Here is a 27,497-nt window from a genome sequence, read left to right as displayed (position 1 = left end):
GGGTCTGTCACGTCCCTCAGTGCTAGGCTTTATTTCATTGACTTGCCCAGGTATCCACTGTGGGGGGAAACAGTGGGATATAGTGGACAAGCAGAGAGGTATATATTAACAGGGCAAGCATTTCATAGGGTATGTAATTTGTTAATTATTATTTTCTTTTTGAGGAAAATAATCCCTGAGCTAACTACTGCCAATCCTCCTCTTTTTTTTAAAGTTAATTTTTATTGAGTGTATGATAGTTTACAACCTTGTGAAATTTCAGTTGTATATTATTGTCTGTCAGTTGTGTTGTAGGTGCAATCCTTCACCCTTTGTGTCCACCCCCCAGCCCCCCTCCCCCACCTTTCCCCTGGTAGCCACTAATCTGTTCTCTTTGTCCACAGGTTTAAATTCCTCATATGAGTGGAGTCATACAGAGATTGTCCTTCTATATCTGGCTTATTTCACTTAACATAATTCCCTCAAGGTCCATCCATGTTGTTGCAAATGGGACGATTTTGTTCTTTTTTATGGCTGAGTAGTATTCCATTGTGTGTGTATATATATATACACCACATCTTCTTTATCCAATCATCTGTTGATGGGCACTTAGATTGCTTCCATGTCTTGGCTATTGTAAATAACGCTACAATAAACATTGGGGTGCATAGGACTTTTGGAATTGCTGACTTCAAGCTCTCTGGATAGATAGATAGTGGAATAGCTGGATCATATGGTAGTTCTATTTTTAATTCTTTGAGGAATCTCCATACTGTTTTCCATAGTGGCTGCACCAGTTTGCATTCCCACCAGCAGTGTATGAAGGTTCCTTTTTCTCCACAACCTCTCCAACATTTGTTACTTTTTGTTTTGGTTATTTTTGTCATTCTAATGGGTGTAAGGTGATATCTTAGTGTAGTTTTGATTTGCTTTTCCCTGATGATCGGCGATGATGAGCATCTTTTCATGTGCCTATTGGCCATCCATATGTCTTCTTTGGAGAAATGTCTGTTCATGTATCCTGACCATGTTTTGATCAGGTTGTTTAATTTTTTGTTGTTGAGTTGTGTGAGTTCTTTATATAGTATGGAGATTAACCCTTTGTTGAATGTATTACTTGCAAATATTTTTTCCCAGTTAGTGGGTTGCCTTTTTTGTTTCAATCCTGTTTTCCCTTGCCTTGAAGAAGCTCTTTAGTCTGATGAGGTCCATTTGTTTATTGTTTCTATTGTTTCCCTTGTCTGAGAAGACATGGTGTCTGAAAAGATCCTTTAAATACTGATGTCAAAGAGTGTACTGCCTACATTTTCTTCTAGAAGCCTTATGGTTTCAGGTCTCAGCTTTAGGTCTTTGATCCATTTTGAGTTTATTTTGGTGAATGGTGAAAAATAATGGTCAATTTTCATTCTTTTACATGTGGCTTTCCAGTTTTCCCAGCACCATTTGTTGAAAACACTTTCTTTTCTCCATTGTATGCCCTCAGCTCCTTTGTCGAAGATTAGCTGTCCACAGACGTGTGGTTTTACTTCTGGACTTTCAATTCTGTTCCATTGATCTGTGCACCTGTTTTTGTACCAGTACCATGCTGTTTTGATTACTATAGCTTTGTAGTATGTTTTGAAGTCAGGGATTGTGATGCCTCCATCTTTGTCTTTTTTCTCAGGATTGCTTTAGCAATTCGGGGTCTTTTGTTGCCCCATGTGAATTTTAGGATTCTTTGTTCTATTTCTGTAAATAATGTCATTGGGATTCTGATTGGGATGGCATTGAATCTGTAGATTGCTTTAGGTAGTATGGACATTTTAACTATGTTTATTCTTCCAATCCATGTGCATGGAATGTCTTTCCATCTCTTTATGTCATCATCCATTTCTTTCAGAAAAGCCTTGTAATTTTCATTGTATAGGTCTTTCACTTCCTTAGTTAAATTCACCCCAAGGTATTTTATTCCCTTAGTTGCGATTGTGAATGGTATTGTGTTCCTGAGTTCTTTTTCTGTAAGTTTGTTATTAGAGTATAGAAATGGGACTGATTTATGTAAATTGATTTTATACCCTGCAACTTTGCTGTGGTTGTTGATTACTTCTAAATGTTTTCCAATGGATTCTTTGGAGTTTTCTATATATAAGATCATGTTGTCTGCAAACAGCAAGAGTTTCACTTCTTCCTCCCCATTTGGATTCCTTTTATTCCTTTTTCTTGCCTGATTGCTCTGGCCAGGACCTCCAGTACTATGTTAAATAAGAGTGGTGATAGAGGGCATCCTTGTCTCGTTGCTGTTCTCAGGGGGATGGTGCTCAGTTTTTGCCCATTGAGAATGATCTTGGCTGTGGGTTTGTCATATATGGCCTTTATTATATTGAGGTAGTTCCCTTCTATCCCCATTTTGTTCAGAGTTTTTATCATAAATGGCTGTTGGATCTTGTCAAATGCTTTCTCTGTATCTATTGAGATGATCATGTGGTTTTTATTCCTCAGTTTGTTGATGTGGTGTATCAAGTTGATTGATTTGCGGATGTTGAACCAGCCCTGTGTTCCTGGTATGAATCCCACTTGATCATGATGTATGATCCTTTGATGAATTGCTGTATTCGGGTTGCCAAAATTTTGTTTAGAATTTTTGCATCTATGTTCATCTGTGATATTGGCCTGTAGTTCTTTTTCGTGCTGTCCTTGTCAGGTTTTGGTATCAGTGTGATGTTAGCCTCATAGAATGTGTTAGGAAGTGTTCCATCGTCCCTAATTTTTTGGAATAGCTTGAAAAGGATAGGTATTAAATGCTCTCTGAAAGTTTGGTAGAATTCCCCAGGAAAGCCATCTGGTCCTGGGGTTTTATTCTTTGGGATGCTTTTGATGGCTGTTTCAACCTCTTTCCTTGTGATTGGTCTGTTCAAATCGTCTGCTTCTTCTTGAGTGAGCTTTGGGAGATTATAGGAGTCCAAGAATTTATCCATTTCCTCTAGGTTATCCATTTTGCTGGCATATAGTTTTTCATAGTATTCTCTTATAATCCATTGCATTTCTGCGGAGTCTGTTGTTATTTCTCCTCTTTCATTTCTGATTTTGTTTATTTGAGCTTTCTCTCTTTTTTTCTTCGTAAGTCTGGCTAGGGGTTTGTCAATTTTCTTTATCTTCTCAAAGAACCAGCTCTTTGTTTCATTGCTCCTTTCTACTGCCTTTTTTGTTTCAATAGCATTTATTTCTGCTCTGATTTTTATTATTTCTCTCCTTCTGCTGACTTTGGGCTTTGTTTGTTCTTCTTTCTATAATTCACTTAGGTGTAGTTTAAGATTGCTGATTTGGGATTTTTCAAGTTTGTTAGGATGTGCCTGAACTGTGATGAATTTTCCTCTTAATACAGCTTTTGCTGCATCCCATATGAGTTGGTATGGCATGTTATCATTTTCATTTGTCTCCAGATATTTCTTGACTTCTTCTTTAATTTCTTCAATGATCCATTGCTTGTTCAATAGCATATTGTTTAGTCTCCATATCCTTGTGCCTTTCTCAGCTTTTTTTTGTAATTAATTTCTAGCTTTATAGCATTATGATTGGAGAAGATGCTTGTTATTATTTCAATTTTTTTAAATTTGTAGAGGCTTGCCTTGTTTCCCAACATATGGTCTATCCTTGAGAATGTTCCATGCGTGCTTGAGAAGAATGTGTATTCTGCTGTTTTTGGATGGAGTGTTCTATATATGTCTATTAAGTCCAACTGTTTTAGCTTTCCGTTTAGCTCCACTGTTTCTTTATTGATTTTCTGTCTGGATGATCTGTCCATTGATGTGAGTGGGGTGTTGAGATCCCCTACTATTATTTTGTTATTTTTGATATCTTCTTTTACGTTTGTTAATAGTTGCTTTATGAACTTTGGTGCTCCTGTGTTGGGTGCATAGATATTTATAAGCGTTACTTTTTCTTGATGAAGTGTCCCTTTGATCATTATATATTGGCCCTCTATGTCTCTCTTTACCTGCCTTACCTTGAAGTCTGTTTTGTCTGATATAAGTATTGTGACACCCGGTTTCTTTTGTTTGCTATTAGCTTGGAGTATTGTCTTCCACCCCTTCACTCTGAGCCTGTGTTTGTCCTTGGAGGTGAGGTATGTTTCCTGGAGGCAACAAATTGTTGGATCTTGTTCTTTAATCCATTTTGCCACTCTGTGTCTTTTTATTGGAGAGTTCAATCCGTTTACCTTGAAGGTGAGTATTGATGCATGAAGGCTTAATGCTGTCATTCTGTTTCTCGTTTTCCGGTTTTCCTGTGTTTCCTTTGTTTCTCGTCCTGTGTGTTTTAGCCTACCCATTGACTTCTGCAATTTCTTATTTCCTTACTTATGTTTTGTGTCTCTGTTCTGCTTTTTAGTTTAGTGGCTATCCTGAAGTTTGTATTCAGAATCTCGTGTATAATATAGTCCATTTTCTGGTGGCATGTTATTTCCTTAGCCTAAACTGATTCAGTCCCTTTCTTCCTTCCTTCCTAAGTTATTATTGTCATCCCTTATTCCAACTTGTGTTGTGAGTTTGTGCTTAAAGTGATAAGATTGTCTTTGTTTTTGGTGTTTTCCGTCCCTTTATCCTAATGCTATATTTGTATCCTATTCTGATTCTATCTATTTGTCTCCTTAGTCTGTGTTTTGTGACCCCTTTCTCCCTTTTTTTCTTTTTTCAGGTATGAGGGCTTTCTTGAGGATTTCTTGTAGGGGAGGTCTCATGGCTGTTAAGTCCCTTAGCTTTTGTTTGTCTGAGAAAGATTTAATTTCTCTGTCATATCTGAAGGATATTTTTGCTGGATAGAGTATTCTTGGCTGAAGATGGTTATCTTTTAAAGTTTTGAATATGTCATTCCAATCTCTCCTAGCTTGTAAGGTTTCTGCAGAGAAATCCACTGAAAGTCTGATATAGGTTCCTTTGTAGGTTATTTTCTTCTGCCTTGCTGCCCTGAGTATTCTTTATTTGAAATTCATTTTTTCCAATTTTGCTACTATATGCCTTGCAGTAGTTCTTTTTACATTGACAAATCTAGGAGACCTGAAAGCTTCCTCCACACACATTTTTCTCTCATTCCCCAGATTTGGGAAGTTCTCTGCTATTATTTCTTTGAGCATGCTTTCTGCTCCATTCTTCTTTTCTTCACCCTTGGGGATACCAGTAATTCTTATATTGCATTTCCTCATTGAGTTGGCTATTTCTCGGAGATTTTCTTCATTCGTTTTTAGTCTTAGTTCTCTCTCTTTCTCTGTCTGGAGCCATTCAACCTGTCTATCTTTGATTATACTGATTTGCTCCTCTCTATGGCGTCCACACGGGCATTCAGGGAATCCATATTATGTTTTCTTTCTTCCATTGTATTTTTTGTCTCTTGTGTTTCTGATTGATTCTTCTTTATAGTTTCAATCTCTTTTGTGAAGTAACTCCAGAACTCACTGACTTGTTTCTCTATATTTTCCTTTACCTCATTGAGTTTTGTGACAATATCTATTCTGAATTCATTGTCCTTTAGTTTACTTATTTCTGAGTCCTCAAGTCATAATTCTGGGTGCTGGATTTCCCTCTGGTCTGGAGATTTGGTAAGTTGACGGATGCTGGAAGATGGATGGATGCTGGAACTACACGTCTTGCCCATTGTGATATTGTTTGCTTGTAGTTACAGCCTGTCGCCACTAAATGGGAGAGGTCAAGAGCTACATATTCTGAGCCTTCCACCTTCAGCCAAGATGGCCATCACAGCATGGGTTGGGGGAGGGGGGACACTTTCTCTTGCTCACAGACCAGGGTTTCCTGATCAGCTCTCACTATCTGCTCTCCTGGGGTCTTGACTTGATGAGGTCACCCCATGCAAAAGCTTTCACCCTGTTAGAGGGCTTCTGTCTGGGCTGCAAGGGCCCTAGGGAGTCCTGGGTGATCCCACAGACATGTGTCCCCTCCCCCACTCCTTCCCTCATGGAGCCTCCCTAGTCAGCCTTCCCAGTCTTTAGAGAAGGGAGAGAAGTTCTCTCTTACCCTGTTCCAGCTACTCCAAGGGGCCTTCAGCCACTCTGACTTCAATAGTTTGGCTGCTGTGGGTCTCCGAGGATTCCTGTTCTTTTAGGATAATTTTTGTTGGAATAGGCCTGCTCCTTTTTGTAGTATGTTGGAGGGGAGAGAGTCCTGGGCAAGCTCATCCTGCCATGATGCTGATGTCACTCCCTGCCAGTCCTCCTCTTTTTGCTGAGGAAGACTGGCCGTGAGCTAACATCCATGCCCATCTTCCTCTACTCTATACATGGGACGCCTACCACAGTGTGGCTTTTTGCCAAGTGGTGCCCTGTCCACACCCGGGATCTGAACTGGCAAACCCCACCAGGCCACTGACAAGCAGAATGTGTGAACTTAACTGAGGTGCCACCGGGCCGGCCACTTGCTACTTATTTTTAGATTATTACACAAATATTGCACATGTGCTTTTCGATGACTTCCTATAGTTACATTGTTTATCCCAATTATAGAACAGATAATTCCATACTTGAAAAGTCTGGTTTAAAATGAGTTCTTAGGCATAGTCTTTATCAGAAAAGGAAAACCATCCAGGGTTGTAAGATCGATCGACCATGTCAAGTCACTGAGCAATCGATACTCTAGCCTGCACGCCAATCTTAAAACACTGAGTGAAGAAAACAGTAATCGGTTTGAATATTAAGACTAATAGAAGAATTCCAAGGAGTAAGAGAAATAGGAATTGCAATCCATCATTGCGAAAGGGAGCTGATACCAGAAGGGAGCCAACTAAACAAATCATGACCAAGTGTAGGGTCCCTTAGGGTGTTCACCTGCTTTTTCACGTGCCTTAGCAGAGATGATGCACGGGAAGCTTCATCCAGTATAAAAACACAGCATTCCATTGGAGTGATTGCACACGTGTCACAATGGGATGCAGTTAAAATATCTAAGGCCATTCTATTTTGAAGGACAGCCTTTCTCACTGAAAATATTTCAGTATTTTATAAGGCCATTCCTGCTTGACTATCTTTGAGATCTTGTTGAGTAAATTTAGTAAGGGCTTCTATATGTGATATGACAGCTTTCAGCCCCAAAGAAGGAACAAATACAGCTGCTAGGTGGTCATACCAGTGGAACACTGAAGGAGCCCATCTGGCCTTAAGGAGAGGAAGATGGGCAACAATTGTTAGTTCAGGGAAAATCCTTCCCTGCATCCAAGGGAACCCCAGGGTGCAGCATCTCAGCCATCCAGGCAGTAGCCAAACCCAGAGGTTTGTTCCACAGAACCATTGAGTTCCATTATGTGCCACTTAAGAAATGTCTGGCCTTCAAGACCAGTTGTTCCTAACCAATCACTTTCTTTAAGTATGATATCATTCTGCAAACCTTGAATAGAACAATTATAAAATGAGTACATGGTTTAAGCATTACAAGGGTTTAAATGAGGAGATATAAGGTTGGGAATACAGGCCTGGTCTGGAGTCTTGGACAGCTGTCTACCACAGACACCCTCTTCTTCTCAATCTGGTTTGCAGGTGTTTGTGTTGGTCAGTCGGAGTCAGTTTTAAAACACTGGTCAATCCAGATCAGGTGTTTGCTGGTCTTCTCTTGCTGTGGGACACTGGTTGCTGTGAAATAATGCTTAGTTATTCCTCTTCCCAAAGTGACGACAGTTGTTAAAGGCAAACAGTTAAAAACAAACAAAAAACCTCTTAGTTCTCTTAATAGAGATATTTCAGCCTTTTAGAACATAGGAAATTATTTTGACAAAACACAGAATTTTTATCTTTCAGGTAGACTTACTCAAAGCGCAGAGAAACCTCTTACAATCTCATTGTCAAGAGCAGACGAAATGCCCAGGAAACTTCTCCTCTTCAGAGAGAGAAAACCAAATTCTGATTATTTGACCAGCTTACTTTTGAGATTAAAACTCATTTACTTTAATTTATTCCAATCTTAGCCAGCTTGACCATGCATAAAACTCTTTTCTCCAGGTCCGTTTTTCACAAAACTTCTATAACTTTCTCATTACATCCAGATTTTGTCCTATGCTTTTTCTCCTTTTCTTCCCTTTAATGGAAAACATTTCCATTCCATATATATATGTATGTAAATATAGTAAAAGACATATATATTTTACTAAAAACACATTTTGTTTTCTTTGTATATTTCCCTTATGATTTATGTAGTTTTAATTATATGTATTAGAATTCTTAGCCCTTACAGACCTTAACTTTTAGCCAAAACTAAGTAAGCCATTATAAACTTTTACGTTAGCATTCTGTGTCTTTGCAAATTTATAAATACTTTTTTAATTTCTGGAAACATGCTACTTCCTAGTACAATCCTTTAATAAAATACAAGACATGTTTACTAGTTCACCCAAACATCTTTCAGTTTCTCTGTAATAAGAAGCCAAAATGGTCAACTTAGACTTCTTTAGCATTAATAGTTCCGTGTTTTATCTTACTTGGATAAACCTAGATAGTCAATAAATTTCTATCATTGAACTTAATAAAACTCGAAGGTTTCAAGTCACCAAAAGGTTTTGAAGTAAAGTTCATCCAGGATAACATAATTATTATTAAAAAATTCACCCAAACCTTTATCTTTTTTGCATCTATTTAGTTTGTTTCCAAAAATTAGGTTTAAATTGCCTACATAAACTTCATGAGACATTAGACACAACCAGCTATCATTCTAAGCTACTTTGCTGGCAAATTTTGTAACAGAGATAACATGAACTCATTTGACTAATAAGCCCAAGTAGAAAGAAGGCTGCATGTCTGCATCGCATCCAATGCTGACAACTCTGAAGACATACTTGTTTCAATCAAACCAAAAAAACTTAAGCTATTTCCCAACGTTTTTTTTAAAATCACATAAACTTGAAATGCATTTGGGTTGCATTTACATCTAAATGCTAAAGAAGTCTAAGTTGACCATTTTGGCTTCTTATTACAGAGAAACTGAAAGATGTTTGGGTGAACTAGTAAACATGTCTTGTATTTTATTAAAGGATTGTACTAGGAAGTAGCATGTTTCCAGAAATTAAAAAAGTATTTATAAATTTGCAAAGACACAGAATGCTAACGTAAAAGTTTATAATGGCTTACTTAGTTTTCGCTAAAAGTTGAGGTCTGTAAGGGCTAAGAATTCTAATACATATAATTAAAACTACATAAATCATAAGGGAAATATACATCTGTTACACTTACACAAGCTCTCACTTTAAGCTAATTAAGTAGCACTCTGGAAATTGTACTACCCAGAGTCCGAAAAATATCACGTATATAGCACATATAGAGACACACACACAAAAACACAACAAGGATTCTATAGGCTCTTTTAAAAAATTTTCCTTAGGTATTTTTGGGCAAGGGTGCTTTCATAGCAGTCTGCACCTCTAGGAGCTTCTTCCTCCCCACCTCATTTTTTTCCAGTCTGGGATGGTCTAGATACTAGCTCCCAGAGAGGTCACAAGTTGTCTTTTGAGATAAACAGGCAGGTTAGTTACTTATCAAAGGAGTGACACATCCATCTAATTACATTTTCTTTAATTTGCTTCTTTCCCTCTGGGTTCTTAGTTTTACTTTAATTTAAGGAAGAAAGCCTAAAAAGTATTTCCAATTAGGCTTTCAACATCAGCTTCCAGTTTGACAAAATTTCTGATCTTGTCAGGTTTCTGCTCGGACATACAGTGACTGTTGCTGACAATATTAAACAACCACATTAAATTTTTAATTTTAATTTTGCCTTGACTGCTTAAGGGTAGCAGTTTCCGAGAAAATCTCTCAGAGTCTCGTTAATCCTGGAAGGGGCTAATATTGGGTCCTCCTTCAAAGGTAGCCACAGCTTAATAAGTGCACCCTTAAAAGATCCTATCCAATTGTAATGTTCCTTCTAATGGCCAATGGACAAGTTTTGTAGGCTCAAGGGAGCCCCAAAGGGGCCACTGTAATTTTAAATTATCCCAGGTTATCTTCATCCCAAGTTCCCACCATTTATCGTTATCCCCAGTTTGTTAAGCACTTGCAAGTGTCCTTTCCGCTCTACGCATTGCACACGGAGCCAGCCAGAGTTCCAGGGCAGGCTGTGCATCTGGTAGCTGGTCGGCCTTAGAAGCGAGATTTCCTATTTTCTTTTAGTTTCATTTTACTATAAAGTCTGGACAATATCTAAGCACAGTGTAGTGGGTCAGAAGTGTGCTGCTTTTGAGTGTCACGCCCTAAGGTAGTCGTGAACACTCTCTTAGGTGTCTGGGTTTCTCCTGCCAGCAGTCGAAAACTTCTGTATGGGCTTGGAGCATGTGGATGACCAACCCTCACATGCACGTCCCTGGATCAGCTGTCAATTACTTAAAGTGAAAGATCACAGTGGAATTCCCTCTGAGACCACTGCATGTCTCAAGGCTCAACCTCAGGCACTCTCACTAGATTCTCAGTCACCAGAGAATGGCTCATGGTTGGGAGAAGCTTGTGTGCCTTCTCTTTTGAGCTGAATGAGTCTTCAGTCTCTCATTTTGCTATTAAACAACTTGTTCAGACTTTATAGACACAATTCTCCCCAAGTTAAAATCATCAGCCTGCTGCATTCACTCCAAAGGTCCCCCTGGTGTCCCCTGGCCTAAGAAATTCCCCCTAGGTTTCTCCTCCCTAGGATATATACTGGTACCTTCTGAAGACACCTAGACTTAAGACTTTAAACAGCTCAAGTAAGACTCAGGACCTAGGACCTAAATAAAGAGGTTGGGGTTTCAAGAGAAGCTCACCAGGGGCACCTGAAGAGTTCCATAAAGCTGGAGGGGCTCAATGGGCCCGCAAGGCACCAAATGCCAGTTCAAAGTGGATTCCAGGTGGTCTCTGTGGGGTTTCTCTGAAATCCTGCCTGCTTTAGTATGCCAAGAAATGTTGACACAAAACAACCAAAAAACATTTTTTTTGAGGAAGATTAGCCCTGAGCTAACATCCACCGCCAATCCTCCTCTTTGTTGCCGTGGAAGATTTGCCCTTAACTAACATCCATGCGCATCTTCCTCTACTTTACATGTGGGATGCCTGCCACAACATGGCTTGATAAGCAGTGGATAGGTCTGTGCCTGGGATCTGAGCCAGTGGCTCCCAGGCCCCCGAAGCAGAGCTGGGGAACTTAACCACTATGCCACCGGGCCGACCCCACCAATAACCATTCTATACATAAGAGAGAGTGTTGTATTTTACTTGAGCCAGAGTGAGGATTATAACCCAGAAGGACTTTTCCAGAAAGGAAGAAAGTGTTCCAGGGAAGCATGGTTTTCAGTACAATCTTACATGTTTTTAGAACAAAGAATATACATTATGCAAACCCAGGACATCTTTTCATCAAGGTTTCAAAGAGGAATTCAGTTGTGAATTAGCAGGTCAACGTGTCCCTGATGTCCGGAAAGGGACTAACATGGGTGGGTGTCACCAATAGGGTGTAGGAGGGAAAGTATGTGTCCTCCTCTTAAGAGAGGGCATTCTTTAACAGTTAAACACATGTACAATATGTTTGATGGGGCATAAGTTAGCCTTCTTTAGGTCAAGCTGGTTAGTTTTGAACCTGACTGGTTACCCCATGTACGTCCATACGTGAAAATCTCTTGTGAACGTGTCTGCTTCTCCAATGCTGCTCTGCCTCCCAACTGAGAAACTTACTGAAATTACTGGCAACTTTTATAAACATTTAAAGGTGGGATGAGGGTGAGAAGTGGAAACCTGCACCCACACTGGAAACTAGAGGGTGTCCTGGGCCACCCATGTGATACCAACTGAAGATGACCCGCTGCTGGGGTCCACTGGGGCTGGAGGGAAGGAAATCACTGGGGTCAATGCACAGCTCCCCTTCCAGGGAACAGCCTGGTGTTCTGGGAAGTGAGGGTACAGATCCTGGCTGGATGAAGGCAGCCATTGGGCTTTGAGTCTTCACTATGGGCTAAGTGCTTCACACGCTTCATTTACCTACTCTTCACAACATCTATGCCAGGTAACAAGATCCCACTTTCTTCATCAACGAGGAGACCAAGGTTCTGGGAGGTCCAAGAACTGGTGCTCGGCCACACAGCCAGCAAGCGAGAGGGCTGAGGTTTGAATCCTGCTCAGCGTCCCCTGCTGTCTATGCTCCCTTTTCTTCTAGTGCTCAAACCCCTGAGTTTTACCGGCTGTATGCTGTGTACATTAAAGAGTGCACTGCTAGCTGAGTGATTTGAACAAACAACTTAACTTTTAGCATCTGTTTCTTTTCTCATTTAGGAGACTGGGATGATAATAGTACCTACCAGGCAGAAGATTAAATGAGTTAACCATGCATGCTGCTTAAAACAGAGCCTGGCACATAACAGGTGCTCAAGAATATTTACTTTGAGCTACTGGACTGCACAGAAATAGGGGCAGCTGCTCACTGGTGCTGTGGACTTCCGACCAGAGGCAGGAAAGAAACCTCAAGACTCTGCGTGTTGTCACTGGGTCACTCCCCCCAAACCCCTCCCGTTCCGAGCAGCTTTGGGGAGCAACAGAGGGTCCTGGCTTTCTCCTCCCTGAATTAAACTACCTGTCCCCTCTGAGAGCTCAGATTCTAAGGGCTAGAACAGGAAAGGTCTTCGCAGATACCCTTCCTGTGATAGCTCCTTACAATAATGGCCCCAAAGAGTCGCGCTTCCCTGTGCTCACACCCTTTGCCATGTGACTTTGGTCTTTCTACCATTAAGACTCGGAGTCTATTTTCCCACCCCTGAATCTGGGCTGGCCTGTGCCTTGCTGGACCCAAGAGAATGCAGCAGAAGTAACATCCTGCAATTTCCGGGGTGAGGCCTTAAGAGACCTTGCAACCAAATGGTTCAAATGATCACTTTGGTGTTATGTATCTTTTACTGCAGTAAGAAAAAGGCAGGGAGGAGGGCTATTAAATTCCAGCCAGGTAATGTTCACCACAAGTTCCGAGTCTGAAACTTGCCCTCTCTGTGTGAGAAAGGAGACCTGCCCTGGTGGGGGGAGGTGGCGACAAAACCCACCTGAGTCTTTCCTCTGGAGGTGCTCAGAAGGATTGAAAGGTACTTGGAAAGACAACGACTTTCTCACTGTGTGACTCTAGGTCACTTAATTTCGTGTGTCTGTTCTGCCTAAGGACGTCGTAGGGACCGCCGTTCATAGGGGCCCCAAACTGGGGGACTCTCAGCCAGGAGGAAAGTGAACGTGTTCCGGGACACACCGCTTGACGCAGGGTCAGGCTCTCCCTGGGCAGCCCTGTTAACGAGGGCAGGAAGCACAGGAGGGCGGGGACGGTCCAGTACCCAAGGTGAAGTGATGTTGACCACAGTGAACTGACGCCAGGGCTCTGCTATGGAGGTGAGTCTCTCTCACATCCCCAACCCTGACTCCCGCACTGTCAGAGCAGATCCCCCCCTACGCTGAAGCCCACCGACACCCTGTCAGTTCCCATCACGGACTCTGGGCCTTGGGGAGGGAGACAGTGGTCTGTAGCAGGTTGGAGCACGTCACCAGAGCACATAGCACATAGCAGCAGAAGGTCAGGAGGGTGCACATGCCGTATCTTTCCTGACGCCCACTGTAGGCAACCTACATATAGTTATTGGGAACAGGTAAACTAAATCGATACGAAAAAAGTAAAAGTTTTGGGTGAACTTTCTAACAAGAATTATGTGTTATGGTACATGTACTGAACATTAAAACCTTTTGATGACTTGAAAGTTTACAGTTTTGTTAAATTAAGTTAAATGGTAAAAAATTTATTGGGTTTTGAGGTCATTTGCACATTAGACGTAATACTAGAATTAATGACTAAACATAGATTTATCTATGTTTGGCTTCTTATATCCGAGAAATTGGAACAATACTTGGGTTTATTAATAAACATGTTTTGTGCTATGCTGAGAAATTTTCTAGAAGAAACCACAAGGGAAGTATGATGTATGTTTTCAGTAAAGAAAGTATAAGGAATGGAGATATTTCTATTTGTTTTGTTAAGAAAGATAAACTTGTCCCAAAGTACTAGGAAAGAAAGACAAATTCTGAATGCAAAAAGAAAGTGATAGGTTTGTGGAAGAAAAGCCCTGAGGGAAGTTTTGTGCATGGTTGAGTGGGCTAACATTGAAATGAATTTAATTACCTGAATAAGTTTAAATATCAGAAGTAAGCTGGTACAAAAATTAGAATTTGGTTTTCTTCTCGCAAAAGGATAATTTTTGAGGACTTTTAGTCTGCTCTTGATAAAGAGATTATGAAAGGGTTTTTCTTCACCTTTGATTTCATCTTCAGAGAAGAATTCTGCCATTCACTACAGAATGCAGGTTTCTGATGAACTTTCAGATCCTAAAACTGAACTAGGTAAAAAACTACAGAACTCTAACAGAGAAACTGACGGCTTCATAAAAGTGCTAAGAAAAGAACAATTGAGGGGATTTTTAGGACAAACTAGATACTACAGGAATTGGTTGCCTAACTTTTCACTCATTGCACAATGTTTATATATAGTAGTGGAGTCTGTCCTGTTTGTTTTCCTTGAACAGACACTGGAAGGAGAAAAAGCCGTAAACCCCTTAAAGTCCGTCTTGCAGGTACAGCTGGATTACCTTAGTGGGTTTCTCCCTTTCAAGGTACTGATGGGAAAGTTCTAAAAATGATTTATTATGAAAGAGATGTCTAGTTCCAATGTTCACAGTTCATCCGATATTACTAACTATGATCCTGAACTCTGGCCAATAGCCAGTAGGGTTAACGGTACAGGACATGGTTATTCCTTTTCTGTTGCTCAGACTGTTCAATTATCCCAACAATTTGCCACTAAACAAAAGTAGTTGGAATCTACAACAAGAACCGTGGGAGGTTTCACACAAATCTGGGATGGATTTGTTTGGGTCACTCCTAGTTATGGGCCTCTAAGCACATCAGCACCTTGAAGCTTGGAACAGAAAAACCATTCCAAACAAAACTTACCTAACTGTACCCAAAACATGGGATGGATACCCCTGGAGTCATGTCAGAATACTATCACTCTTAAAGAAGGTGGTTGGTTTGGAACAGACTGATCTCAAGGCCAAACATTTATTGGGTGGCACCCAACGCAACTCAGTGGTTATGTAGAATAAACCTTTGGCCTTGGCTACACCCGGGATGGTCAGGACACTGCAGCCTGGGGTTCCCTTGGATGCAGGAAAGGATTCGTTCTAAGTTAACTATTGATGCTAATCTTCCACTCCTTAAGGCCAGATGGACTTGTTCAGTGTTCCCTTGGTATGACCACCTAGCAGCTATATTTGTTCCCTCAATAGGATTAGAAGACATCATGTCACATACAGAGCCCTGATTAAATTTACTCAACAGGCCATGAACAATGGCCTAACAGGAATAGCTTTATGGAATACTGGGATGTCCTTAATCAGAAAGGCTGTCCTTCAAAATAGAATGGTCTTATATATTCTACCTGTATCCCAAGGTGGTACACGTGCTGTAATTCAAACTGAATGTTGTGTTTTTATACCTGATGAATCTTCCAACATGTTATCTGTTAGCACACGTGAAAAAACAGGTGAGTGCCCTAACCAAGTCTCAATGTGTTTACTTGGCTCCCTTCAGACAGTAGTTCCATTCCGTGATCCAGAATATAATTCTTATGTTTGTTACTTCTTGGAATTCTTGTATTAATCATAATATTCAAGCTAATTACGGTTTTCTTTACTCGTTGTGGAAAGACTGGTATGCAAGCTAGAGTAATGATCACTCAACCATAATGATCACTCAACCACTGGAGAGGATCAATGGTACTTATAGTCCTGAATCACCTTTCTTTCTGAGAAGGACGATGCTTAAGACTTATTCTACTGAAATAAACACTTTATTATCACTCATACTATATCTGCTCTATAGCTGTTAACTGTTATAAGCAATGGTTACAAAATCTTGGTGAAGCATATGTACAATGTTTTGTGACAATCCCAAATTATTGACCTATGTAGTGCTTCCCCTATCATCATTGACCTCTATGTCTGCTCACTAAGCTCAGCCATTATGCCCCCAACATGGATAACTGGGTAAATCAATGAAATAAAAGCCCAGCTCTGAGGGAGATGATGGATCCAGGGCAGGCAGCAATCGTCCTGGCATGGGGGACAATAGCTTGATCATCAATGGTTTCTATCAAAAGATTAACAATCAAAAGGGGAAAAATGATAAAAGTAATAGGAACAATAAGAAGTTTTTACATACTGAGGTATATAGGAAAGCCATTCTGGTTTAAATCTGATTTTGCCTAAAACTGGGTTTTCCCAGAGCAGCCTGACTTATGAGCCACCAGACATGCTTTGTATATCTGCTTCAAACAGTCCCCCAGAGCAAAGAGTTCACACTTTCCAGATATGGATGAATGTCTCCCTCTCTCTCACACTAATATCAGCGGTTCTTTGAAGATGAGCTTTTCTTCCCAGAGAGCCAAGGTCAAGTTGACCTGCTGTGTGTATGCTAAACTGCAGTAAAACATTTCCTTGTGACTTTGGGGGAAAGAAACTGTATTCCTCACATGCTTGATGTAGGTTCTTTGCTCTGGAACGATATGTAACCATGCTTCCTTGAAGTGCTTTCTTTCCCAGGGAAGGGAGTTCTTCTGGACTACTCCTCACATGAGGCAATAGTTATTACTCTGTCTATAGATTGGTCATTGATTATTTGTGTCAACACTTTCCCTGCCTTGTTCTCCATAGAGCAGCCTATAACACCTACCAGCACATCCCCAACCCCCAGTATATCCTGGGGCAGTCATCTCTCCTGTGCCAAAATCTGGACCCATGTACTCCTGCAGAGGCCATGGACCTGCTTCAATGGAATAACACGTAAATATCCAATTTCAGGGCATAGAGGTAACTCGGAAAATTTAGAGGTGAAACAAGGGGTCAAAGACAGAGCCATTGTCCACCAAGTGCTCCCTCTGCCTACTGCTTTCTGAGATAATGAGGAAGCTTAGACTGGAGGCAGGACAAAGGGCCTCCCACCAGGACCTCAAACTACCCTAGTTAATCTCTAATCTAACCCAACTTCACACAGGCCCAGATTTTACTTGAATTAAAGAAAGACAAGAGCAGGTCAGACTTTGAAAGGACAGGAGCGAAGCGGCTGCTGACACTAGCAACGATGCCGTCAGTAACACCAGCTTGGCTGGTAATCGCTGTGGCCACCGGTGCCTTTGTGTCTGGTCTCCGTTAACCATGGGCCGGTTTCTAGCTTTGGAGCCCAGCACCTTCTTCACTTCCTGTCCTTCGTCACTTAACTCTTTCCCCAAAGGGGAGGACAAGAGGTATTCAAACCACTTTGCTCTTTGTTCAGAACTTTCAGGAAAACTATGTCAAGGAGGGAGCTTTCCCGGCCAGGCCAGGAAAGTGCTATGGACTCTGTGGGTGTTGTTTATCTGTGCTGCCCTCTGCCATTCTTTAGCAAAACTGGGCTTGGTTCTAATGACTGGATTTGTGCTGGGGACAAGGAAAGATTTGTCCTGATGCCCACATATGTCCCAGTGGGATGCTCTCTTTAGGCAGAGTCTGTGGTCAAGCCGTGTGGGGATTGGAGGGCTGCAGAGGGAGGGGTGTGGTGCACCCTCTCCACATGGAGAAGCCACAGGTCTGGTCAGCACCAGGGACCTCTTGAGCACCCCAGACTCAGGGGATGCTGGAAACCTCCCACTCGTGGAACCAGGCAGGAAAATGAAAGGAGGGCACGTTTCCTGGGGAAACTGTCCTGCCCATCAGGGAGCTCTGGAGGAAATCCTGTTTTCATCATCAGAGGCTTCCATTTCCCTTCTCCAGCCACACAACTCTCTTGGTGGAACTCTCCAGTGAGCCCAGCTGAGGTCTGAGTTGCCTGGCAGGAGAGCACCTCAGGGGTTTCCCAGGCAACCAGCTGGTTCTGCTCCAAGGCATCTTAGAAGGAGTGGTACATGGCCCTGCACCACAGCAACCCGTGGGCCCGAGCCCCTCAACGAGAGTGGTGAGCCCTCCGCACACGAGCCTCAGTTGAGGTGGCCCCAGCGTCCTCCAGCTAAACCCCTAGTCTGGATCACGGGCTGGGCCCAGGCCTGTGCTGCAGACAGCTAACCCCACCTTCCTGCTGAGTGGATGGGCCACCCCCGCCTGCACTAAAGCAGCTTTGCAAACACTCCTCAATGGGCTGGAAGGCCAGCAAGAAGGACCAGTTCTTTGGGACACACTGCCCATCCCCACAGGCTGGGGAGTCTTTTTTCATTCATTCTTTTGTCCACCAGGCCACTTTTTGGTGATTGACTGATTCATGTATTTTTCCACTGAAATTTCAGCTGATCACATTGCTATAGCAGGCAGGCCTTGGTCTATGAAAACAAATGAGACAGTGTTTGCCCTCAGAAAGCTCCTTACCTAGTACAGGAAGCAAACATACAAGAATATTCATAAGAAGTCTTATTATAATAGTAACTGTGGCAGCTGGCATTTGTTGGGTAATGACTATATGCCAGCATTTTACATACATTGTCTCTTTAGGCCCCACAATAGACCTGTGTGTGCAGCTTGCTTGGTGAAATATTAGAGAAATGTGGAAACAGTGTACAAAGGGTGAGCTCTGAAGGTTCAAGTCCCTGACCCATCACTTACTAGCTGTGGCCTTGGGCACAGGAGGCAACCTCTCAGGATTTCTTCCCTTGTCTCTAAAACAGAGATAACAGAGCCTTGCTTGTGGGCTTGTTGTGAAGAACAAATGAGGAGATACAAGTGCAACCATCACCGTTCCTGGCACCAAATCAATGCAGGAGTGGATGAATGTCCATGTCCTACAGGCTAACGCACATGTGACCAGAGGGTCAGAGAAGGGGCCTAACGCACCCTGAGAGTCTCCATGGATCCTCAAACTTACAAGCTCATTTCGTTTTCATAGCATCTAATTTCATTCTGCTTCACCACCGAGGGTCTCATTCACACCCACCTTCCCTGGGAGATGGGCAGGGGCAGGCCACAGGGGACAGGAGAGTGTGGCTGCTCCTGGCCATCCTCCCCTGGAGAAGATGCTGTCCTGGGGGGGTATGGAGCACCCACTTCCTGTGCTGAGGGGAGGCTCTCAGTCTATGGGGGGAGCGCAGCATGGGGGTGACAGGCCTCAGGAGAGGCTACTTAATGAAGTCAATGATCACGGGCCTCCCAGCCCAGAGTAATAGCTCCCCGGCCTTGGCTTCCCCAGTGAAAATCACGCCTCCAAAGACTGTTCCCCATAAAGAGAGTGGCCACAGTAGGAAAGTGGGGGTCATAGAAGCAAAGTCTGGCATTGACCCCCACTGTCCAGGACATCAGAGAACCTGAAACTTGGGGATGAGGGGACAGAGGTGTCCTCATGACTGTAGGGAGACAGATGTGGTCCAGCGGGTCTTGGGTCCTGATGAAATAACGAGTTTTACCTACAATTTATGGAGCACCTGAATACCAGACACTATACCATTACACATGCACTATTTCAGTCAATGCTTGTACAAGCCCAGAGAGACAGGTTTTGCTATCACGTCCATTTCACGGAGATGAAACCAGGGCTCAGAAGGTTCAGTCACCAGCTAGTAAGTGGGGAGCCAGAGCCTGAAGCCATGTCTCCTGGCTCCAGGGTCCACACAGTCACTGCCTTGCATGCTGCCTATGGAGACTCCTCTCAAGGAGCACCCAGCACCCACCCAGCACCTCTGTGTGTGGCACCCCAGGGGACTGCAGTCATGAGCATTTCTCTAAATGAACATCTGGTCTCTGGGGTGTACATCAGTCTTTGGTGGATTAAGTCACTGTGAGTCCATAGTTCATGTGTGAGTGCCCTGCTAAAGGTCAGATCTTGGCCAGAGAGGGACTGGAGTTTGGGGCATAGTTAGTTGTTCAGGATCGAGTCAACTTGAGTTCCCTTTGGAGGGCTGTTGATCAGCCTTCCCTGGCAGCCTTATCTCTGGGCACCACCTTCCTGAACATGAGTCAGGCACATGAGCCCTTTGGCTCTTCCTGGGGCCAGAACTTCAGTGTCTTCTCTCCCCTGCAGCTGGAACGTGGAGGGTGCCTGCCACAGAGACCTCAATGGGGCTTTATTTTCCATCCTGATTTCTTCCTTCTCTATCCAGGAAGCTACTGGGTCAAGGACAAGTGGCTGCCCCCCCTGCTCACTCAGTCAGGCCCTCACCTACTTCCTGGACATCATCATCTGCCCAAGCCAGCTGCTGCTCCGAAAGCAGGCCTAGCTGACCATGAAAGAGGACTAGAGACGGAGGTTGGAGACCTTGTGCCAGGCGAAGGTTGGGGCCTGTGGGTGAGGCAGGGACAGGGTTCGAGAGTCAGGTGTAGCCAGAGCCCAGGGCTGGTCTTTAAGGTCCAAGAGAGATCCACCGCAGCTTCCCAAAGTGAGATTTGTCAAAGGCTGGTGGCATGTCATGCATCCTTTCCCATCCCGTCTCTAAGACACAGTTGCGTTAGGTGAACTGAATGTTTCTTAGTGTCTACAGGATGCAACCAAAGTGCTTCGTCATAAGTTACCTACAAAAGATGGGCCAGTATGTCTTGTCTGTCTTGGTATTCCCCAAACGTGGAACAAGCCCGGAGCTTAGGAAGGGTTAGAGGATGCATGGTGTGGATGAATGGATAAGTGGACATAGTGACAGATGGGTAGTCAAATTAATAAAATAATGAGAGAATATATTAACTCACCTGGAACTTTCTAGTCCCAAGTCTGTAAAAGGCACTAGATGTCATTATTACCACCATCATTGTTGCTAGTTATCTTGATCCAGCCACCTCCACTGCCATTGTCCCATGGCTGTACTGTACTAAGTCGGTGCACATTTTCTCATTTAATTCTCACAGCATCCCCTCAAGGTAGGTTATACTATCCTCATTTCACAAAGATTAACTGATTGTGACAAGATACCAGAGGTAGTAAGGGCATCCAGGCAAGATTTGAACCCAGATCTGTATGATTCTGAAGCCCTGCCCCAAGTTAGATTATAGTAAAGATCTGACTTCTTCCCAAAATTGCAGACAGTGACGTCCTAAGTACATGAGTTACATGAATGCTACTCACTGGCCTGTGTTCCTCCAGGACAGGAACTATTTCCTCTCCAGTTTGGTACTCTCAGCACCCTGGACAGCGCCCGGAACTTCCAGGCCTGGGTGGAGGCAAGGAGTGAATAAATGAGTGAATATCAGATTGTGACAGCCTCTTCCCCCGGTGTGAAGCAGGTGCCCTGAGTCCTGGACACTGCTCTTGGCTTTCAGTCCTCGGACTATAACAAATGGAAGTTCACCAATGGCCACAAAATCCTGGAAGTGCTGGAGGAGTTCCCGCCCCTGCAGGTGTCTGCTGGCTTCCTGCTCTCCCAGCTCTGTATTCTGAAACCCTGGTGCTACTCCATCAGCTCCGTTGGGGACCACACACCCACGGAGGTCCACCTCACCATGGCCGTGCTCATGTACTACACCCGAGGTAAGTCTGGGCCAGAGGCTCTGGGGCTGTCCAACTCATCTATTTCTGGGCAGTTCTCCAACATCTCTGAGCATCAGCATCCTCATCAGTTAAACACCCTCCGCCCAGAGTTGTTAGCAGCAAGAGGAGGTGTGAGGGAGAGATTACTGTGAACTGGGCAGTGAGCCAACCCCTTTGTATGTGTATTACTGGTAACCATGTGGGATGGGGACTGTGTGCATTCTAGAGGCGAAGAAACTGAGGCACAAAGAGGTTAAGCCACTTGCATAAAGTCACACTGTTAGCAAGCAATAGCTGAAATTATGACCCAAGTAGGCTGACTCCTGTCAGACCGAGGCCAAGTTATTCACCACCCCACTCCACTCTGTCCTACTACTGTCGGGGTAGTTTAGTGAGATCGGATTGGAAAGCATCCAGTCCTTACTGGGAGCCCAATGAGTCTGCATCTCCCTGAGAGTCCAGCCGAATCCAGGGGTGATTTTGTCTGCATTGTTCGCTCACTCCCTCATTACTCACTCAGCGATGATGTATTTCATACATCTCTGTGCTTGGCACCATGGTGGGTATGGAAATACCACACACATAGCTCCTGTTTCAGGGAGCTTGTCATCTAGTGGGGACAATGGAGAGCATAAAAATAGATGACTCTTGCTATATGGTAGCTAAGAAGAGGAGTGCAGGGGCTGTGAGGGCAGAGGATGGGGGATGGGCTCATATAGGCTGGAAGCTCCAAACCTTGTCCAGTAGGGTTTGCCCCCGCTGGGCCTTGCAGGGCTCTGTGGCAGCTGCATGACCCTGTTGTCCGTTGCCACCACCCTGATGAGGACCACCTCTATCAGGAGGAGATGCTGGAGAAGACCCAGAAGAGGGTCGTGCATGAGGTGCGCACAGCCTATTCTTGCCTGCCTGGCCTGCCCAAGCTAAATGCAGCAGTTGCCGAGAAGCAGGGAGAGCCTTCAAAGCACAGACTGTGGGGGCTACCTTGGCTCCCACACACCCCTCACCCCTCGGAACTTTCATCCCCTCAGCTCTAAAAGGGAGGCAGTTACATATTATGTTCACTCTTCCAGGAGAAGAGACAGGCCCTGAGACGTTCAGGACTGAGTCAGGGGCACATGGTGGGTTCATCTCAGTGCCCAGGCCCCTGGATGTCTTCCTCCCGGTATACATGACTGCCTGGGGAGAGGTGGTCCAGGCCGGCTTCATGCTCAAACATAACAAGGGCAGCTGCTGCTCCCACCACGGCCAATGGGCTCTGCTGCCCCTGGGGCACTTTACCTCACGAGCCTGGGGAGTCAGGACAGACTCTTGGCTCAGCCCTTGTGCACTCGCCCCATCAGAGATTCTCCCAGACTCAGCGCTCCAGGCTCATTGCTGGGGTCACTGGCATCTTGTGTGGAAGAAGAACAGAGAGTCCCTGATGGACTCCTTGGCTTCTGTGTAACTAGGGAGCCCAGGGCTCCATGTCCTGCTCTGAATGACAGTGGGGATCCCAGGGAAAGTCTGTCTCGAGAGGCTCCCTTCTGTGGGGAGTGGGCAGCTACTCCTTGCTGGGCAGGGCAAGTGGCTCGAGTGATGCCTCTTTTAATCATGGAGAATTCTGAGTCAATCTGGAAGCCCCATTGGCGGTCAGCTCCCTGTGGTCAATGTCCACCTCTGCAGCCCCAGCCCAGGCCTGGCTGGGCAGGATGCCAGTGCACCTCTGCATCCCAATATGGGTCCCTGTGCAAGGTCCTGGCTGGGAGGGTGCTCACCCTGCTCCTGAGGGTGCAGCCCATCATGCCCCTGCCCACCTCCCCATGACTGCAAGCTTCACCCCCATTACAGAGGCCAGGACCCCCCATCTCCTCTGGTTTCAGGTCTACTTTCAAGACATCCTGCGGCAGCAGCTTGCAGGTGCAGGCAAAGCCACATGTATGTCTGTGAGGTTGTGCACATGTCCCTGGACATGGCCTACACTCTGAAGCAGGTGATGGCTGCCACGCTGAGTCTGAGTGAGGAGCAGGTTGAGGACTACTACTTCCAGCTTAAGGTACGGCCACTGGTGTGTGCACTAGGGATGGAGGTCAAGGACACGGGCCAGGGATCCTGGACTCGAGAGTTAGGCTCAGAACAGTCCTGGACCTCAAAGGAATCCTATAGGTGCCTGGAGGTCAGGGCTAGCCAGGAAGTGAGAGGCCTGACTGTGCATCCTGGTCTGTTGCTCAGTTCAACAGAGGCAAACGCCTTGCTTTACAAGCCTTCTCAGAGCCTCTAACACGCTATGTGCATCGTGACACTTCAAGAAGGGAGCAAGTACACAGCATCTCCTGGACGCATTTACCTCAGAGCCCACATTTTCTGGAGCCTCTGGAGGGACAGGCAGTAGGCAGGCCTTACTGTCCATCATAAGCTTGGGGAGATGCTTAGACGTCCACACCAGAGCAGGCGCCGATTGGAGGGAAAAAGCCCAGGTGAGGTTCAGCATAATATAAGCATGACAGATTAAGGGTCAGGAGTGTATGTTTGACAGGGAAGTGGGGAGCCCAGGGGCTCGTCCCAGCCTGGACCTGATGAATGAAGGCGGCTCGAGCAGCAGAGCTGGCACCCTGGTCTCTGTTTTCCCGTAAAGAGCCAGAAGCGCTACCATGAAGACATCTTAGGTGCCAAAGTTCCCTACAAGCTGAGAAAGGATGGGGCCACAGGGCAGCCCAGCCATCCCAGAGTGCCATCAGCCCCCAGGAAAAGTTAAAGCTGCTGCCACAGAATTTAATGATGGAGCCAACTCTGGATTATGTCCTGGGGAGCTGGAGAGAAATTATATCCCCAAGCCTTACATCTTGTTTGCCCATCTCCTTCTCCCCAACCCTTTACTTAAGCTGCTACCAAATAGTACCCTGGACTGAGTGGAACCTCATCTCCCTTGTGTCCACCCTTCCCCGGATAATGGAGATTTGGTACCTCCCTGGTCCCTTGGAGATGAAACGCAATGCCAGGCAAGGCCAGTGGGTAAGGACGGATGTGGCTTCTGATTGCATTATTTGGAGTGACCAGCAGGAGGCGGTGGCACACCACTCTGCATTTCACTGCACCATGTACAGTTACTTGTGCCTCTGTGTTTAAGAAAAACAAACCCTAGTCTGTTCCTGATGGCCACTTGGGGCTTCCTTGTATAACTCCTTAAGGGAGATATTGATATGAAATGCCTTTTATTTTAAATAAACACCTGGGGACAGGTGGGTGCCACAGTCTGGACAAACATCTCCCAAAATGGGTCGTACCAGCTTAATCACACTGCTTCTCCGAAATTGCCGCCAGGAACAGGGACAGTGCATGGAGATGTGTGCACGTCGGAAAGCATGGGATGCCTGAGGGAGCACAGGCTCACCTGCAGGGCCTGAGCCGATCTCCCCCAGGAGACCTCTCCCACGGGGCTGTGGCAGGTGCCATTGCACGTGATGCCAGTTCTCTGGTGAAGGCCTGGACCACACCCTGACTTAGAAAGTCACTGTACTTTGCTCTGGGGCCACCTGTGTCATGAGGGTTTGGCGAATAACGATTTGGCACCTGGGTGAGAAAGCAAGTGAGGTCGGGCTGCATGTCAAGGACTCGGCAGAGAGTAAAGGACACACATCTTCCCTGGGGAAGGCTTCTCAGGGGCTGAGCCAGGTTTCCTTCTCCGGTGAGAATGAGGAAGGAACTCAGCCGGGGGCTCAATGGGGTCTGGATAAATCTGTCTCCAGCCTGGCTTTGGCCTCCTTGTCATTGACTCCCTGCCCACTTCTCCCCTCGCTGCTCCTACTCAGATGGGGAGAGAGGGGCATGCCAGCCTCCAGTGTCCAGCAGGGCATCCAGGATGAGGTCAAGAATACGGTCACTCAGCCGGGTGCCTCCCACCCTCGAATGTGCACACAAACCCCCTGGGCTCTCGTTACAGTGCAGACTCTGACCCAGCAGGTCTGCCCTGGGCCCGAGCTGCTGCATTTCTAACAAGCTCCCAGGTGCTGCTGCTGCTGCTGCTGGGCTGAGGACTACGCTTTGAGCCCCACCCTGGTTCCCGAGGCACTAGACTCTTGACGGAGTTGGCAGGACGTGTTGGCATCGTGTGGACACAGAGCTGGGCCCCCTGCACTGGCCCCGTGGCTGGCAGAACCCCACCCACAGAGCCACTTTCCCAACCACACTCCAACCACTAAGGGCGGGGGACCCACAGTGAAACCCCACAAACATGCCTCTCTTCTGAGTCAGCTTCTCCTGACCCCAATGCCACCTCCTGCCACTGGGACAAGGGGCTCTGATGGGCTGGCCCTGCCGCCTGGCCTCCTGGCCCTGCCTCGGCCCCAAAGGGCTCTGGCCCAGCCCTTGGACCATTTTGGGAGCATGAGGCTGTTTCCTGGGTTCACCTCTGCTCCCGACATTCCTGCATCAGAGATTCCTGCCCAGGAGCCTGAGCCCGGCCTGCTTTCTCCCAGAATCTTGTGACATTGGTGGGGACCCACTGGAAGCAGGCGTAGATATCAGGACTCCCCACCCCCGATCAAAATGAGCCCACGCTCTCTCCTCCCACTCCCCTCACCCAGGGCACCTGGGTTCTAGAGATTCCAAAATATCTCTAAATACATTTAATAAACCACAATCATCCCATACATGTGTACTCACAAGTCTTTTTCTTTCTTTCTTTGAAGGACACGGGGAGTGGAGAGGCCCCAGCTGAGAAGGGTCCCGTCAGTTGGTGGAAAACAGCAGGGTGTCATCAGGGAGCTTTCCTGGAGCAGGATAACAGCTGGTGCAGGTTCAGGAGAGGCGGGAGTTGGGAGACAGGGAGGGGCCGAGGAGACTACCTCCCCCAGGGAGTGAAGAGCTGCTGGCCTGGCACTGACTGGAGTTGAACGGGCTGGGCATGCAGCTGAGAGGCAGATGGGGTGTGGGGCTGGGCCAGGCACTTGGGAAGGCCCAGCACCCTCCCTTTCTGCTCAGAGGACTGAGGCTGGGCTGGCAGCCTGTGCGGACCACCCAATTCATCAGAGGGAGGGATTTGGGCAGCTGGAGCCCCAGGTACTGCCCTTCCAAGAAAGGTGGTCCCAGCCAGCTGCCCTCGGCACTCCAGGCTGGCTGAAGCTTCATCAAGGCCAGACAAGGGCGTGATCTCCCCAGAAAAGAGACCCTTGGCAGGCTGGGAAGGGCTGGGGCTGGGGCAGGGACGGGGAAGGTGGAGGTGATGAGCAGATCCAGACAGCAACGTGCCCCAGCCCTAGAGCCCAGGCCAGGGATCCCTCCTGCATCTGAATCTGAATCTCCTTGATGTCGCCCACCACTTCCACCTTGTTGATGGAGGACAAGTTGTTCTGGCGGTGGTAGTACTCACACAGGTGCCCACCATTCACATCCACCCTGAAGCAGTTGGCTTCACACGTGATGCGCACCTGGGCGGAGAGGCCATGCTAGTTGCGCTCCACTTGGAGAGCCCTCAAATCTAAATGCAGGCTCGTGTCTCCTTCTCTCATTCCTGCCTTCCTCACACTTTCATCAAGCAGGCCCTATACCTGCCTTCTAGCTGCTCTGAATGATTTGTTCTTTACTCAGCATGCCCAAGATTCTCTTGCCCCTGTACTTTTGCATATTCTGCTCCCACCGCCCAGAATGCCCTTCCTCCTGTGCTCGGCACTTAGGACACCTTGCCCACACGGATGCCTGCTAATCTCCCTCCAGGATGGCGAGCCTTCCCTGCCTCGCGCACCTCCTGACTCCCTCCTAGTCGAGTCAGATGCCCCTTAGGTCATGTCCCCCAGCCCCATCCTCATTCTCCAACTGGACCCTGAGCCTCCAGGGACAGGAACGCTGGCTTGTGCTGTCCCTGTCCCATGTCCCTGGTACAGAGGAGTGTTCTGCGCTTGCACTCCTGCAGCGGCAGCCTCCTAACTTGTCTTTTCCACCCAAACTTTCTCCAAGAGGCAGTTGGAGCATGTCTGTTAAAATGTCATCATCCCCATCGCAATAGCTGACACTTGTACACTTACTGCCCGCCAGGCACTGTCCTAAGCATGTCACAGATAAGATTTCATTTCATTCTTACATC

General features: G+C 45.8%; 1 protein-coding gene across 3 annotated transcripts in view; it reads right to left on the bottom strand.

The window, feature by feature from the left end:
* The window catches only part of LOC100072001 (galectin-9), a 40,385-nt gene extending 14,073 nt beyond the window's left edge, over positions 1-26,312 (bottom strand). Inside the window, exons 1-3 of one of the 3 annotated variants that reach the window (XR_011423052.1) lie at positions 26,081-26,202; positions 21,041-21,125; positions 7,429-7,585 (exon numbers count right to left, since the gene is read on the bottom strand). The gene's annotated coding sequence lies outside the window, so the exon portion shown is untranslated. Of the gene's footprint in view, positions 1-7,428; positions 7,586-21,040; positions 21,126-26,080 lie in introns of all 3 variants that reach the window. The other 2 variants (XM_070226435.1, XM_070226432.1) reach the window with 2 other exon arrangements.
* Positions 26,313-27,497: the final 1,185 nt, after the last annotated feature.

Source organism: Equus caballus, chromosome 11, assembly GCF_041296265.1.
Source record: "Equus caballus isolate H_3958 breed thoroughbred chromosome 11, TB-T2T, whole genome shotgun sequence".
Lineage (NCBI taxonomy): Eukaryota > Metazoa > Chordata > Mammalia > Perissodactyla > Equidae > Equus > Equus caballus.
This window is presented reverse-complemented; position numbering and strand designations above follow the sequence as displayed.